We start from the raw sequence: 18,073 nt of genomic DNA, 5'->3' as shown, positions 1-18,073 counted from the left end.
AATAAATTAAAAGAAAACCTCCAATCATTAAGTGACCACAAGAACTAAAGATCAGCAATAACAAAAATAATAATAAAAGTCAGCGAGCGATTGAACAAGTGCATGAGTTATACGATTAATTAATAATTGAAAACGAGCACCAAGACTAGAAGAAAAAAAAAAAAAAAAAAAAAAAAAGTAGCAGCAGACTGTCTCGCACTCTCTAAATCAGGCGGTGTTAATTTTCTAAAGTGGACCGAGACGTTAGGTACTCTCGCTACGCACTCCTGCCGGGCGCTCCTCGTGTAGCGGAGAGGCGATGAGCGTGAGCTGCTGCACCGGGAGAAAAGAAAACTGTTAGAAAAAAAAGTGAAAGCTACTAGGAAAAATCTAAAAAAATGTCTCGTTTTTATATTTCCTAAAAAATGAGTAAGTAATGTTTCCTCTTCACAGGAAATAAAAGAGAAACTAATAAGGAAAATGTAGTATAATAATAATAGAGGAGGGAAATGCTTGACAATATAATGAACGGACTAATATTTGCATAAGTTTTACGTGTATTGTCAAGAAGAGTTATTCCACAATGAAATAATTAATGAATTGCCCTTTACTCATAACTCTACACGTTGTTCCCTCCTCCTACTGATTCTCCTATTCTTTCTCCTCCTCCTACTCCTCCTCCTCCTCATTCTCCTCCCCTTCCTCCTCCTCCTCCTCTAGCATCTTCTCTTTCTCCTCCTCCTTGTCTCCTTTCCCAAATCATCACCATTAATATCACACCACAGCCTCGCCCCTTTCTCTTTCCTTTCCCCTTGCCTCCCTCCTCTTCCCTCAGCCCAGGTCAGGGGTCGGCTCCTCCCGACCAGTGGCCTCTCAGCTTGTCACAGGGACTTTCACATTTTCTTTATCCTCCTCCTAAGGTCCTGTGAAGGGGAACTTTGTTATTAGAGAACACATGAACTTCTCTCTCTCTCTCTCTCTCTCTCTCTCTCTCTCTCTCTCTCTCTCTCTCTCTCTCTCTCTCTCTCTCTCTCTCTCTCTTGACTTTCTGTTGCTTATTTTTTTACGAGTCATCTTCATATTTTTTTTTTTTTTTTTTGTTATTTATAGTCTTTAGAATTATGGCTTGTTTTTTTTTTTTATGATGTTTTTGGTGTTGTTCTTTTTTTTCTGCTGTTGTTTTTTTTATCGTTGTTTTGCCATTGTTCTTCTGCTGTTGTTTTTATTGTTTTGCTGTTGTTGTTGATATTGTTTTGTTGTTTTGTCGTTGGTCGTCTGGTGGTAATCTTGGAGGTGATGGTGGGTGGTACTGGTCGTGGGTGGTGATGGTAGTGGTCGTGGGTGGTGATGGTGGTGGGTAGTGATGGTATTAGGTGGTGGTGGTGGTGGTGGTAGTGGGTGGTGATGGTGGTGGAGGCTGCTAATACTCTTATCTATATTACGTTTGATGTTGCTTTTACGATAGCGAAAGTTCATCAGTCTAAATATACAGTTCATTAGGTAACGGAGCTCATAAAAAAAAAGTCGTAAAAGATCCACTGACTACTGCAGCTGCATTTATGTGTATCACCAATAGTTTCATCAGTATTTTAAATCATCGGCGTTTTTTCCCCACCTAAGAATAATATGTTACTAAATTTTTAATAAGAAATATTTTGCAAGCACTGGCCTTTACCTTCACCTCCCTGATTGGTGAAGCTGTTTATGTATGTAGAGAATGTTGTTGCGACACACACACACACACACACACACACACACACACACACACACACACACACACACACACACACACACACACACACACATGAATACATAAATAATGAGCGAATAAATAAACATATAAATAAAGCATAGCAGAACAAAACATCTATTTATGCGTACCAAGGTCAGACTCTCGGTAAATAAAGATACATTTGGCAAAGTGCACAGGTTTCCCACGTCCTCGGTAGTATAGTGGTTAGTATCCCCGCCTGTCACGCGGGAGACCGGGGTTCAATTCCCCGCCGGGGAGGCAAACAGAACCTTTTCCCTTCAGCGGCAAGGAACGGCTACATCTACAGTACTACTAGCGAAACACACGAAAAGACGATCATAAAGTGCGGGGTAACGAAGAGACAAAGAATTTTTTTCAGTGTACTATTATTCCCACACTGATAAAAGTTGTGGAATAAAGAAATTGTAAAGGATGTAGAATAAAGCAAATTGTGAAGGATGTAGAATAAAGCAAATTGTGAAAGTTGTAGAATAAAGCAAATTGTGAAGGATGTAAAATAAAGCAAATTGTGAAGGATGTAAAATAAAGCAAATTGTAAAAGTTGTAAAATAAAGCAAATTGTAAAAGATGTAAAATAAAGCAAATTGTGAAAGTTGTAGAATAAAGCAAATTGTGAAGGATGTAGAATAAAGAAATTGTAAAATGTAAAGCAAATTGTGAAAATAAAGCAAATTGTAAAAGTGTAAAATAAAGCAAATTGTAAAGATGTAAAATAAAGCAAATTGTGAAAGATGTAAAATAAAGCAAATTGTAAAAGTTGTAAAATAAAGCAAATTGTAAAAGATGTAAAATAAAGCAAATTGTGAAAGATGTAGAATAAAGCAAATTGTAAAAGTTGTAAAATAAAGCAAATTGTAAAAGTTGTAAAATAAAGCAAGATTGTTTTTTTTCTCTATATGGAATGTGAGTTACTTGGCCTCTATGTAATGTATCGAGGAAGTAATTATGCACCACATGAACATTTACCTGCCCTGATTCCACCACTCTCACATCGCCCATCTCAGCCTGACCTTACCACACTACCCCATCCCCCTTCTCTGACTTCACACCTCACCCCACCTCTCTGATCCTGCCTTCCTTCCACAATCAAACACAACACACATTCACTCACAACGGATACACATACACATTTTTTTTACAAGACATCAGATTCAAAAAAAGGACATTCAAGGATAAAAATTGCTCAGAAACTCGGTATCAAACTCTAAGGGAATGAATCTCCTTTAACGTGTAAGGGATTTAATGCTCCTCACTCCTTTGACTAAGAATAAGGGCACATTTGAGGTTAAAGGCACAAAGAAATCCAATGTGTGATGTATATTTTCTTCTGAGGGCGGCGAGACGAAAGGAAGTGTGTGTGTGTGTGTGTGTGTGTGTGTGTGTGTGTGTGTGTGTGTGTGTGTGTGTGTGTGTGTGTGTGTGTGTGTGTGTGTGTGTGTGTGCGGAAGAGCTAGTTAGGGCGTGTCGCTCATGCGTGTTTATTGCTTCTTCCTGGGAGACCTGCACCTTACTCTTCTTCCTCCTCCTCCTCCTCTTCCTCTTCCTCTTCCTCCTCTTCCTTCTCCTCCTCCTCTTCCTCCACTCATTCCTATACTTTCTTCCATATTTTCTACTTCTTCCTGTTGTCACTATCACGTCCTTCCCTTCCTTCCTCTGCACTCACAATTTTCCTCCTTTTCCTTCCTTTTCTTATCTTTGCACTTCCCTTCTTATTCCTCTTTACTCACACGCTTCCTCTCCTTCCCCTTACACAAGCGTTCCTTCTTGACACACAAAACTCCAAGGCACTCTTAATACACCTGGAAAACACAACAATACAGGTAAAAGGTAATTGCTGTCAACAAAAAGGCGATAAAAATACTTTCCCACTATTATTTTCCTTCTGCCTTTTAAAATACATTGACACGTATTTCACCAGTATGTGTTCCTCTTAACAAAACACCAGTCTTTTATGTACAGTATTTCATTACCTTGCATTCACCTTTAATTAAGCACCTGTCTTCATGCCACACCTGACAGTATCATCGCATTCTCGTAAAATATCATACAACCATTAAATTTTAAGTTTTTTTTAATGCATTCACTATCTCTCACTACCTTTTACTCGCCTTTAATTAAACACCTGTCTTCTCATCCCACACCTGATTACAAAAACATCGTAATCTCATAAAAACTACACCCCACCATTAAATCCCACTTAATTCTTTACACGTCTTCCTTAACGCATCTATTTCTCGCTATCAGGCCCTTTGATCAAGACACACGGGTGCAGTCACGTCAGCGCCGCCCTCAGATGACAGGTAGGGTCAGGAAGGTGGTGGGAAGGCAGTTAGGAAGCATCTACGCCCCATCAGTCAGGCAGAGCGAGGAAATTACACTAAGATAACCATCAGAGGCGGGACGCAGGAATTGAGTAGACGCCCTTTCGCCCTCAGCTGTGCCTTCTGGTCGTCTTAATCGCTCGTCTAAATGGCCCATCTACACAGGTAATGAACAGGTAATTAGGCCCCGCCCTTTCTACCTTCCCATTGCACTTTTCGTCTTTCAAATGAGTGTCGGGAGGACTGGAAAGGTCTGGGTGAGAGATGTAAGATCCTAACCGGTTTTCTTTTACCTGTGTGTGTATTTTGGGTCCGGTTTGTTGCCGAAAACGACCATTATGCACGTGAGACTATAGGAGGAGGAGGAGGAGGAGGAGGAGGAGGAGGAGGAGGAGGAGGAGGAGGAGGTAAAGATAGCAGCGTCAGACAAACACAGTAACCATTGCCTTCAAAATAAAAGGTTACGAGTATAAGCCACACAAACAGCGAGATACTATTTCTTTACATTCTCAGCGTCGCCTTAAGAACACGGCGCCAAATGCAAACAAATCACAGAGCAGGAAGACAAATAACAAGACGGGGAGGCGGAGGAGTGTTTGCTGCCTGCCTTCAATACCTCCGCCGTCACTAAACACGAAGGAGAGAAGACGAGGAACACACAAGGAAAACGAGGCTTGTGATGCTTCCTAAACCTTTACACACAAACACGGATGGATAAGCTTCCCACCACGCCTTCAGAGATGGATAACAGGAGAAACGTAAAATGTAGAAAGAAAAATTAAACTCTAACATCTTTTCCTTAAATGTAACTAAAGAAAAATGAAGAAAGGAAAGTCTCAAACCAAGCCATGTGTCCTGCAGTACATGGATATCTGCTTCACGCGTCATAAAGGAGCGAAACCATGAAGGAAAGCACTGACTCGCCTACACAACCCAAGGAGGGAACAAACACCAAAATGAATAGGGAATGATTGATGTGGTCGCTGGTTAAGGTGGATTTTCTTTTTTTTTTCAGATAAATACACCTTTCTTCTTCTTCGTGTCCCCGGCAAGGACTTCACACAACACACCCTTGCTGATTTATTGCTCTCCGCCAAGGTTTTATAGCGAGACGTTTGGAATTTAGTGACTGAAATCTTTAAATATTAGGTGGTTTTGAGTACTTTAGCTCGTCTTGAGATTGAGGTTTTTAAATTATCGTGAGAAAATTCTCGAACGTTATTTAAGAAACTTACATCGAATATTCATGAGCAAATGGTCAAGTGATAAGACACGTAGTAGAAATAATCGTGTAACATTTGCACCAATGCGCACTCTAAGGATCGTCCTCTCCACCAACCAATATTCCTGTGAGGGAGACAAGCAACTAAGTCACTCTTATTTACTCCTAACACAAATAAGATACTAAATTGCTCTTCCTTCCACTAAACCATTTTAGGAACTTCAACAAGAACCCGTTTACAGTAAAATTTCTAAACATGTATAATTTTTCCAATTCAAATAAAGATGAAAATGTCTTCCTTGAAATAACTTTTAACGTGAACTAATAGAAATTAAGTATTTTTGCTAATTTCGTTTTTTCTACTTGAAAAAACAATAATGAAAAAGTGTATCTGATCGTGTAAATAAGTTTCTTTCTTAAAGGAGAGCAATTCTGCTGTCATATATTTCCTTTAGTATAAGCAGTGTGCAAATAATAGTATTCAACTTAATCAATATTTTATTAAAGAAACATATCTTAAATGACATAAATTTTATATATCAATATTTTCCTTCGAATTTCATGATTTGAGAATCTAATTTCGAAGGGAATTTTCTCATAACTAATTTGTGAATTTCCCAGATTGATCCTTGATAATTCTAGAAGATATCAGATAAATGAGCTTATCACCATCGTGACCAGCTACTTCTCGCCAGGTGCATTTATATTGTTTGCGTGAGAGTAATTATCGCGAGGTTCACCGGCGTGAGACCAGCATAGCTCTCTCTCTCTCTCTCTCTCTCTCTCTCTCTCTCTCTCTCTCTCTCTCTCTCTCTCTCTCTCTCTCTCTCTCTCTCTCTCTCTCTCTCTCTCTCTCTCTCTCTCTCTCTCTCTCTCTCTCTCTCTCTCTCTCATCATATTTGTGTACATATTGGATATAACAAAGAAGTCTATTTTCGGCGTTATAACTACTGATGCACTTTTCTGTCTCTTCGCTTCAGACATTCCCCCTTTCTGAAAAAAAAACTGAAGGGGGCTTTCGCTTCAGGTAAAAATTAGGCCGCCATCTTTCAGGCCATCGCTTGTTTTGCCTGGTGATGAAATATGCTGAAAAAAGGCCAGAAATTTACGTCAGAGGCGGCGGGGAGACTCACTGAATCACCACCACCATCATCACCACCACTACCACGACTACCACCACGAACACTATAACCCATAACCAAGGCGACGCGGCCACTTCTGCCTCGTGTCCTCTTTCCATAACCCACTTGGAAGCCGCGCCTGGCCCATCGTTGTCCCTCGGTTAGTGAAGACGAGTTTACCCCAGAGTTAGAGTGACTGTCCCTCCCTTTCCCTTCAGCATAACAACGGGACAGAGATGAGGAAGGAAGGGAAGGAGGGAAGAAGGGATGGAAGGAGAGAGAAAAGCAAAGAGACAGGGAGACGTATAAGGAATTTAAGATGGAAGGAAGAGGAAGGTTATCAAAAAAAAAAAAACTAAAGATGAGAACCTAAGTGTGGAGTTAAAAGAAAGAGGGACTGGAAAAAATAAATAAATACGACAAACTGACAAAATACAAAGGAGAAAAGAAAGATCAAGTAGAATATCAAGCTAATAATGAAATCTAGAAACAAGGAAGACCAGAGACGAGATGTGAAAAATAAAGGAAAGTCAAGGAGAGAAAGAGAAAGGAAGGATGGAGGAAATGGAGAGATCTGGTAGAATAAAGGACACAGACAACAGAATATGGAAACGAGAGGAACTGGTGAAGTAAGAGAGCAATAAAGGGTGGCTAATGGAGAAAGGAAGGAATAGAAGGAGAAGGAAGAAAGGAAGGAAGGAAGGAAGGAAGGAAGGAAGGGAGGAAGGAAGGAAGAAGGAGGAGAAAGCAGAACGAAGGAATAAGATAACATAACAAAGGGGGAGTAACTGAAAACAGTGAAAAGGAGAGAAAGAAAGGAAAAAGAAAAAGAAGGGAAGAAAAAAAAACAAAAGGTAAACCACTATGAAAGACGATAATGAGGAAGATAACCAAGCAAAGGAAAATGAGGAAATTATAACAAAGGGAAACTAAAGAAGACAAAGAGAAAGGAGAGAAAGAAGAAAGAAAAGGAGAGGAAGAAGAGGAAGGAAGAATGAAAGGAAATAAAGGAGAGACAAAAGGAGGGAAAATAAGAAAGACAGGAAACAACACCAGGGAAAAATAGAACAATGAAGGAATGAAGAAAGAAAGAAAGGAAAGGAGGAAGAAGAAGGAAAAATATAAGGGCATAAAGGAGAAACAAAAGAAAAAAGATAAGAAGGATGGAAGGAAACAAGGACAAGAGAAATAAAACAATGAAGGAATGAAGAAAGAAAAGAAAGGAAAGGAGAAAGAAGGACGAAAGAAGGAAGATAAAGGAGAGGCAAAGGAGGGAAGATAAGAAAGAAGGGAGGAAATAAGGGCAGAGAAGAACAGCTGCTAATAGACGAGGTGAAGGGATCCACACTAACACGATAACTATGACCATCACTCTTGAATATGACGTTATTTCTCTCTGGGCTAAAAACACCTTAAACTCTCTCTCTCTCTCTCTCTCTCTCTCTCTCTCTCTCTCTCTCTCTCTCTTGAAACACAAATAAGTCTCTAAATTAACACTAGAGAAGTAGATATCAAACTAAAAAGATTAAAATTATACAAACAAAACAAATGAAAAAAGAAAAGAACTCTCTCTCTCTCTCTCTCTCTCTCTCTCTCTCTCTCTCTCTCTCTCTCTCTCTCTATGTAAATTCTACCTTAATATCTCGAAAGCTGAGAGAGAGAGAGAGAGAGAGAGAGAGAGAGAGAGAGAGAGAGAGAGAGAGAGAGAGAGAGAGAGAGAGAGCGCAAACACGTAAAGCAAGTTAATTAGCCACAATAATCTGGATTTAGCCGCCATGAAAGTGAGCAATTAATGACAAGCCACCACTAATTACCACAAATTTTAACTCACTACCAATTAAAACAAGAGAGAGAAAAAGACACCGGACATTCCACACTTTCACTCGTTTTTCGCATGTTTTTGCCCCAATTTCTTAAACACTCGCAATATCGACCGTAAGATATTCTCCGGCGTTCGATAATGCGAGGTTTTCATAATCCGGCACCGATTCAGGTAATTAGGCAGGTATGATGGAGCGCCCCACCTGTCTTGTTCTTAACCACGTGGATATAAAGGTGCACGAAACTATTATGAGGTTGTGAGTCCAATGTTTGCCTGCCAATGTTACTCTGTGTCTACGCTTCCTCTTGTGTTGTTAGTGGGACTCTCTCTTCTCTTTCTCTCTCTCTCTCTCTCTCTCTCTCTCTCTCTCTCTCTCTCTCTCTCTCTCTCTCTATTTATATCTATATGTGTATCTGTTTATCTATTTACCAATTACTTGCTCTTGCATTGTATTCTTTTTCTACTACTACTACTACTACTACTACTACTACTACTACTACTACTACTACATATTAAAGCAATTTCCTTATATATTCATTACCTTGTGATAATCTAGATAAACTTTCTCACCCTCATTTTCCACCTGTCTCCCCAGTCACTCATTGCTCTAGCCTCTTAATTCCCTTTCCTCCCTCCTCTACCTCTCCCCTTCCCTCCAGTCCCTTAGTCACCAACCTCCAAACATCCCTCCATCCCTCCATCGCTCCCTCACCTACTTTCCTCCCTCTCTCTCAATCTCCCTCCCTTTTCTTTGTCAGTCGGTTCTGTTCTACATCTTGGGTGCCTCTCCGCTAGCACGCCCCAAGCAGTCGGCCTCCTCAAACAGGTTCCCAGACAGACACTGAACAATTTTCTCTTTTGTTCCTGTCAATCAATCGGCTCATAATTGGATAACATGAATTTGAACGATTTAGTTAAGCGTTCCGAATGATGGACACGAGTAAGAAGCAGGCGCTACACTGATATTCAAAGATGGACACCACGCGACATCTTTATAGTAATGCCCAGTAAGATACTTCAAACCCAGGTGTTCATTTTCTAGGTCAACTGTGCGGAGATAATGCCTTCTTTTTCACATCAGGTAGCAATAACACTGAAAAAACATGACGAGACAGGTACACACCCATCACAAGCGTCGCATCTGTCTATATCACAACACCAATGATGAATAGGAGAATAATAAACCTCCAATACCACAATGCATATGTAAAAGAGAGCATGGGAAAATAAATGTATAATAGAGAAAACAGGGAGCATTGCACGGTGAAATCCAGCGGGCAAAAGACTAAAAGAATAACAAATATGACAACAGAACAAAGCTAAAATATTACTATTTTACTGCCAGCTGTTGAGAGAGAGAGAGAGAGAGAGAGAGAGAGAGAGAGAGAGAGAGAGAGAGAGAGAGAGAGAGAGAGAGAGAGAGAGAGAGAGAGAGAGAGATCAGACACACACGAATAAAGAAATATATAAATTCTAAACACGCGTAGTTCCACCCAGGCAGAAAAAGTAACAAGTCTTCCCTATAACTCTTTTCATCTCTCCTCTCTCTCTTTATCTCTCTCTCTCTCTCTCTCTCTCTCTCTCTCTCTCTCTCTCTCTCTCTCTCTCTCTCTCTCTCTCATCCGCAGCCGCCACCAGGAAGACGCCACTCGCTTTTATCAACAAATTAACAGAGTGATTGGCAGAACCCGGAGCCAGTTTTCGCCAACGAGGCCCCGGCAGGAGTGAGAGCCACCATCACCGTGTCAGGAGGTGAGAGGAATGGGCTGCCAGGCGATACGGGGCAGATATGAAAGCCATCCATTTCACCGTGTTTTGAGTCCGTGTATTGTTAACGGTGCTGGGTGCGGAGATGCCTGGTTTCGCTTTCCTGGTGGTGCTGGTATTGGTTAGTGTGGGGCTCATATTTTAAAATGCTTCGCTCTCACCACCAATAATTTCCAAGGCCATAGAGATGATTAGCCGGGTTTTTATGTGTTTTTTCCAGTTAATAATGGAGAAAGCTGGTGACTCTTCCTCTACAATCGTAAAAACATCTTAATAACTGGTGTACATTTAGAGCCCATATTCTGAAATGCTCTGCTCTCACTACCACTATTTTCTAAGGCCAAAGAGATGATTAGCGGGGTTTTTAAGAGTGTTTCTCCAGTTAGAAATACAGAAATCTTGTGACTCTGCCTCTAGACTAGTAAAAGCATCATAAAAACTCGTGTAAATTTAGAAATCCATAATCTAAAACGTTTTGCTGTCACAATTACCGTTTTTCAAGATCACAGAGATGATTAGCGGGGTTTTCAAGAGTGTTTCTCCATTTAGAAATACATAAATCTTGTGACTCTGCCTCTAGAATCATAAAAACACCTTAAAATATTCGTGTAAATTCAAATAAATCCTTTTGAAACAGTGGAGATGAAGCATAGAAGTGTTTGAGAATACGAAACTTAGTCATGGATATTTGAAAGAGATGTGGTGCAATAACGTCACTTTGGTTTCATAGGAGTTTCATTAAAAAGTATCGTATTAGTGGGATTTATAAGCGTTGAGATGGGAAATGTAGTTATTAGTCGAGTGAGTGAGTATGGTATGGGTATGTATTAGTGAGGGCATAAGACTAATGGTTTCATAGTAATTGGATCAGCTGCGGTGTATTCTCGGGTGTACATGTGTAGTATGAGGGTACAAGACTAATAGTTTGGTAGCATTTGGATCAGCTGGGGTGTGTTTTGTGGTGTAAGTCTGTCGTGGCGAGGGTGTATAAGACATTTGATAGTATTTGGATCAGCTGGGGTGTGTTTTGTGGTGTAAGTCTGTCGTGGCGAGGGTATAAGACATTTGATAGTATTTGGATCAGCTGGGGTGTGTTTTGTGGTGTAAGTCTGTCGTGGCGAGGGTGTATAAGACATTTGATAGTATTTGGATCAGCTGGGGTGTGTTTTGTGGTGTGTAAGTCTGTCGTAGTGAGAGCATAAGACTAGTGATTTGATGGTATTTGGATCAGCTGGGGTGTATTCCGGGGTGTACGTGTGTCGTGGGTGAAGCGGCGGGGTATAGCTGGCATTTGCGAGTGAGATGTAATTACTCTTCCGGTGATTATCCGCATTCGGCTCACTTTCTTTTACTTTCTTTTCCTCTGTCACTGAAATGGAAATGTGAGCTGCATACTAACTTTTTTCTTTACGGCAATCTTTTACTTTTACATCTCTCTCTCTCTCTCTCTCTCTCTCTCTCTCTCTCTCTCTCTCTCTCTCTCTCTCTCTCTCTCTCTGGCGCCTTTGTTTTCAGGTCTCCCAGCTCTTCACGAGGAGTTAGGAGTCAGGCTCGCGTCACCTCCCGCCACTTTTCCATCATTACTCACACTTGTCGCTCTTCCGCGTTCACCTCGTCCCGCAAAACCTTCCCGGCGCCAGCAGAAGGCTTAAGTGGCCCGGAAGCTCCTAGTTGTGGAGGCGGGGGCGTCCGTCATGGAGCTTTTGCACTGCGGTTCGTGGCGTCCTGTTTCCGTCTGGTGTAAATTATTGCTGAGTTTCCAAGACAGACGAGCAATGAAACGGAGTCGCTTTGTGTTATGTCATGTGTTTAATGTCGCTCTTTCCTTCCCCTCACTGCAGGTCATTACGTGCTAGTGTTATCGTTATGCTATCGCTATCGTTATGGAGTAAATCTTCGCTCTTATCTTCGCTGTACATCCGCACATCAACACACAGGCTCCTCCCCTTACGTCATTCTGATTTACGAACAATTACACGAGCGGGGGTGAAGGAACGTGACATAACATGCTTCCGCTGTTCTCTCCTTCCTCCGCCACCTCGTGTAACCCCAAAACTACGTCATTAAAGGAGAAAATCGCCCTTATACTTTGACGTTTTCCTCCTTCATAAACTCTTCGCGGTGAAATTATCAAGAGAAAATTTTACTTTCAAATAACGGTGGAGTAATTTTATGCTTATGCTAAATAGGAAGTGGAGAAAGAGAGACAGGGGGAGGAAAAGAGTCGTAAAAACGGAGAAAGTGAAGGTAAGGGTTAGGGACGAGTGGTAATGATGGGGAGAAGAAGACGAGGAGGACGAGGATGGAATGCTCCTCCTGGGGACACAAGCGAGACCATCACATGTATAATGGAAGACACCAAAACACTAAAACACCACATTAACACAAAAATCTCATTAACACATCAAAAACAAACACAAAGAACCACGATACATCCAATTCTTTTTAAATGTCGCTGGAAAAAAAGTCTGAAATCTATTGAGTTCCTGATATTGTTCGAGATTTCTCCACAAACCTCGATGCTTCAACAAACACAACTAAAACCCTGAAGACACACCACCAACAACGGAACACACAAGATACATTCAATTAAATTGTCAACGAAAAAAAAAGAAAACATGTAATGACCACAAAACATCTTTCATTACCCTTTGTACCCTGTTCAGAAACCACTACTAAAATAAATCATCAAAACCCTTCATTTTATTCACCTGACTCTTTAGAAATCTCAATCACAAGTATGAACAATCCAAACACGTTCTTTTACCCTGCAGACCCTCTTCACAAACGCAAATCCCCAACATATAGGATCAAAACACATCAGCAAAACAAACTACAAGTGGATGCATTTAAGAAGATTCACAATACGAAGAATTAAACCAGATTTTCTACGCTCTAGCGCCCCCAGCGAGGTCGTTAACTGCTGTACGAATACATTAACGTTGTATATCCACCTCGCATTGTACAAGGGACTCGGGGGAAGCTGAGGCACCGAGCAACACGTCAAGATATGCACCGCTACACACAATGTTGAATTATCATCTCTGAACGCTTATTCGTGCTACTCCCTGATTCTTCATCCCCTTAATGGCCACAGTATGATAATCCCTCGGCCTTCTCTCTGTCTCTCTCTGCATCACATACTCATATATTTCCAAACATTTATTGTAGGACTGTGAACTATGGACAGGTAAAGGTGAGGTTCAAATGGCACTAAATATCGCCCGTTAGCGTTTCAAGTTCTTTTTATTCGGCGAAATGGTTATAAAGAGGGAACAGTTAAGGAAAAAGAGGCAGGATAAAAATTTGGGAAAAGTAAAGGAAAGTTATGAGAAGTAAAGGGAAATGAAGAAAAGAGAAGGGAAGTGGAAGAAAGTGAAATAAGTAAAGAAAGGGTGAAAATAGCAAAGAAAAACTAAGCAAAGGTGAAGAAAAGTGAAAAAAGTGAAGGGAAGTGAAGGAAATATTGTAAAGTGAAGGAAAGGTGGACAGAAAATTAAAGGATGAAGGAAAGATTGTAGAAAAGGAAGGAAAAGTGAAGAAAAGGTGAAGAAAAAGTGAAGGAGGAAAAGATCTCCTCTGGTCCAGTTCGGCGTGTGAGGAAGGACTTCGGGTGTTATTACGATGTTATTCGGGTTGGCTTTACGAGGCGGGGTATGAGCGGTGGACATGACAGGACTCCCTACCCCTCACCCTCACCCACACTCTCTCCTTTTCCCTCTCCCCTTCCTTTACAAGCACCTCTCCTCCATCACACAATTTCTACACCATACACACCTTTCCTCACGCTCCAACATGCAACCTCTCATCTACTTCAGTCATCTCTCTTCCTCTCCTTCCTCAGTGTACCACAAACCAGTCCTCTCCACGCGAACCTTTCCCTACAACACACCATCATTACTTACCCACCTATACCGACCGTCTTTCTTAACAGCAACGTATCTCCTCCTCCTCCTCCTCCTCCTCCTCCTCCTCCTAAAGACGCCACGATGCACCCAGCGTCCTCAGCGTTAAGGCAAGAGTGATGTATAGTTTCAGGTCAAAATAATAGCTGGAGGAGGTGCTTTATTTCACGCACCTTCGACCTCTGACCTCGCAAAAAACATCCGGATTGCTTGTATGACCCACCTACACCACCACCACCTCTACTATTACCGGCACCACTACTATTACTACTACTATCGAGGTATTTGCTCTCTAATTTTGGCTGACGCTTTTCCACTTTTTAGAGAGCCAGCACTCAAGTGGGCCTTTATTTCAACCTTTTCTTTTATTTTTTGCCCTTGATCTCTTCCTCCTCTTCTTCCTATCTACTGGCTTGTCTGTTCCCATCTTCGTTACTACCACCATCGCTCCTCTCTTCAAACCATCACTTCCAAAACTTTTTAACGAGAAACTCTTTACTTTGTACGAGGATTCTATCAAAACTGCCTCAATATTTTCTTAGTGTTTCTATTACGTTTACTACAGTGCTTCCTGCTATTCTTTAAAAACAGTTTACTAGCGATTAATCTACATCCTTCATTTTTTTTCCCCACGCATGAAATATAAATCCGTGAAAAATGCATGACAGGAAACATTTTTCAAACTATCATTTGCCATAGCCTCGACTTTTTATATCCTTTTTTTCAGGGAAGAGAGAAAACATTTAGTCTTTCTCCCATGTATCACCCTGCCAGTCTTCCCTCATAAGATGAATAAAGGCACTGTAACTACAAAAACTAACAAAAAAGTAAAAAAAAAAGACTGAAAAACAAACCACAGTAACAATGACTGTATTTTGTAGCATTTAGTCCTCCTTCATTCCTTAGAGTCGGAAAAAAAGAGAGGAAGAGCAGGAAGAAAACGGGAAAAGAGATAGAGAGAAGAGGAAGAGAAATTGAAAGAGAAGGAAGACAAATAAAACACAAACGAGATTCATAACAACGCGAACACAAAGGGAAGAAATGAAATAAAGATAAAAACGAAGACACGAATAAGAGACAAAAGAAGGAAAAAGACGACAAATAAGACAGGAAACATAGGAATGAAGAATGTTAAAGAGATCAAAGAGAAGAAAAGAAGAAAAGAAGTACGTAGACGAGAGAGAGAGAGAGAGAGAGAGAGAGAGAGAGAGAGAGAGAGAGAGAGAGAGAGAGAGAGAGAGAGAGAGAGAGAGAGAGAAAACGACTGCAGATGAACAAAATTAGAGGAAGGAAGGAAGGAACGAGACAACGCACGACACTCGATCACTGAGAAGAGGAAGAAAACTAGTTGGAAATATTGCAAGCGCGAGATGAAAATTTAATAAGTTGATGGAACCCTTGTCATTATAACCCCTGCACATGTAATTATAAGGGTAAGTCGTTAATTGATGACCAGGATAGCAGAAACAAGATTATTTTTAGTAGTAGTAGTAGTAGTAGTAGTAGTAGTAGTAGTAGTAGTAGTAGTAGTAGTAGTAGTAGTAGTAGTAGTAGTAGTAGTAGTAGTAGTAGTAGTAGTAGTAGTAGCAAAAATAACAACTTAAACAACAACAACAACATCCAAATATTCATTAATGGCTCACTGAATACATGTTACTTATGTATTTTCTGTATGTATGAATGAGGACCAGCATTTATATAAGCACAAGTTTCTCACAACAACAACAATAAAACAACAACAACAACAACAGCAACAAAGACGAAATAATGATGATGATGATGACGAGAATTATGATGACCCTTCACGACCTAAAACACTATTCAGACAATTAAACACGTACAATACTCGTACATTTCACATTTCACACTGACCCTTCTCGTATACGTGAAAAATTTACACTCATTAGCTAAGTTAATTACTCGCGACATGACGGCAAAAGGCCAGGTACATTGTTGCCCCTTTAAACATATCCATTAACAGCATTATGAAACCTGAGACCATTAAAAAATTTCCATTAAACTTCTACACAAGAGAGCTACATGGAATACAAATCTGACTTTCTTAAACGCTTGAGTGATTCGCCGACCAATTAAATAAAAAAAGTAAAAAGTTTGTTTTCTTTAAATACGAAGAGCATGTTTAGTATTTTATCTTTATCTTCACCTCTGTTCCTTCCTCACCTCTTCCCTTCTCCTTCTCTCTACTCCTGCCCCGTAAATCTGTCCGCTCAGGTAACACACGGACAGGTAAGACAAGCCTTTACCTGTATACGTGTGGTCACCTGTCCATATGTCTGTTCAGCCAAATATATTACATGTCTCTCTATTTTCTCTATGAGCAATAAATGTAAAATCATCCACTTACGATAATAAACTTCAATTTGGCAAAGCTTCATGTAGTTTCTTAACATTGGAATAAAATAACTTGTACTGCTTTTCTAGTGTGAAGATAAGCATTATATTAATTTCTTCTACCTTTTTTATTTATCTACTATTGTTCTACGTTCTATTGTTTCTACCTTTCTATTGTTTCTATTGTTCTACTTATTTATATTTCTATTGTTCTATTGTTCTACCTTTCTATTTATCTACTATTTTTTCGCTGTTTTCTATTAGTTTTCTTTATTTTTCTTATATTTTCCTCACCTGATTCGCACACTGCAGGTGATTAGCTCCTTCAAAGGCCACTAATTAACACCAACCACCTGAGACATAATGTAATATCCGGAGCCTCTCTCTCTCTCTCTCTCTCTCTCTCTCTCTCTCTCTCGACGCGGACATGAAGTCTATAATGTAATACTTCATATTTTTACATCATTTTCTGTATTCACATAATCCTGGTGGTCTTTGTTTTCAGAATCATTAAGTAACATGGCGACTGTGTGTGTGTGTGTGTGTGTGTGTGTGTGTGTGTGTGTGTGTGTGTGTGTGTGTGTGTGTGTGTGTGTGTGTGTGTGTGTGTGTGTGTGTGTGTGTGTGTGTGTGTGTGTGTAAGGTATTCCGTCTCTTCACATTCCTTCCTTACTTTTCCCTTCCCCTCTTTCCGCCCCTTGTCCTTCCCATCATAAATTTCAAGACCTCCGCCTTTTTAATTTCTCTCATACCTCCATTAATTCCACCCTCCCTTCCTCCATCATTATTCCTCCCTCCTTCCATCTCTCCATGACAACCTATTCTTTTTTCCTTTCCCTTCCTTCCTCTGCTCTTTCATTTTATTCTTCCTTTCTTTGCACATGTCTTCTCTCTCCTTCCTGAAGCCTCCGTCACGCGTATCCTACAACTGCCACCATTTATGCAGCGCGGTGGGAGGCTGAATGGCTAAAGGGACACGATATTGTTCCTCACTTGTCTCTCAGCTTCAAGTCACGTTATCCTCTCACACCTCCCTTTACAGTCCTCTCTCCCTCGGCCCCTTAGCTCATTTATCACAGTCCCCTAGCCCTTCCTTTGACGCCGAACACTTCCTCCATGCTATTCCATATAAACATGTTCGATAGTGTCTCCCTATACAGCCACAAAATAGGCACCATCTACGCTCCATGTTCCCCGTCAAGACTTGGGTACATAAAGGTTCGCTATAAATTGGCGCATATGTTCTATTATAACTCCACACAACTTCTCAATACTAAAAAAACTATTCTTCGGTAGAGTTAAAGTTCAGTATACTCTCTATATAGTTTTGTTCTTCATCCAGAGTTTCTTCCACCTCCATTTCACCGATCCAGCTTACTCACCACCAGATATTAACTCTATCTCTCTCTCTCTCTCTCTCTCTCTCTCTCTCTCTCTCTCTCTCTCTCTCTCTCTCTCTCTCTCTCATAATAATAATGCTTACTCGCCACATTTACTTCCTGGCTTTCTTGCATCACTTCCTGCCTGCATTTCACTCCGTCTCTCTTACGACCTTACCACCACCACCACCACCACTACCACCACCACCACCACTACCGACACTACCACAAGCATTCCCTCTCCATCCCACACATCCGCACTCAGACGTACACTGCGCCTCATTCACCTTTACGGCTCCCTCATTTCGCTTCATATCCAGGTAATGAGAGTAACAGCGAAGTAAAATACAAATGAATGCTTCGCCACACTCAACGTTCCACAAATCTCTTTTTTATATTATGAACAAAGACAGGTCAGAACATTAAAAAAA

The 18,073-nt window shown here is 40.6% G+C and overlaps 1 non-coding gene across 1 annotated transcript; it reads left to right on the top strand.

Moving 5' to 3' along the window:
• The first annotated feature begins 1,918 nt into the window (after positions 1 to 1,918).
• On the top strand, positions 1,919 to 1,990 carry Trnad-guc. Its single transcript has one exon. It is a non-coding gene; the product is annotated as a tRNA-Asp (tRNA).
• Positions 1,991 to 18,073: the final 16,083 nt, after the last annotated feature.

This window comes from Portunus trituberculatus, chromosome 29, assembly GCF_017591435.1.
Source record: "Portunus trituberculatus isolate SZX2019 chromosome 29, ASM1759143v1, whole genome shotgun sequence".
Taxonomy (NCBI): domain Eukaryota; kingdom Metazoa; phylum Arthropoda; class Malacostraca; order Decapoda; family Portunidae; genus Portunus; species Portunus trituberculatus.
Note: the sequence above shows the minus strand (reverse complement) of the source record. Positions and strands in the feature narration are given on the sequence as shown.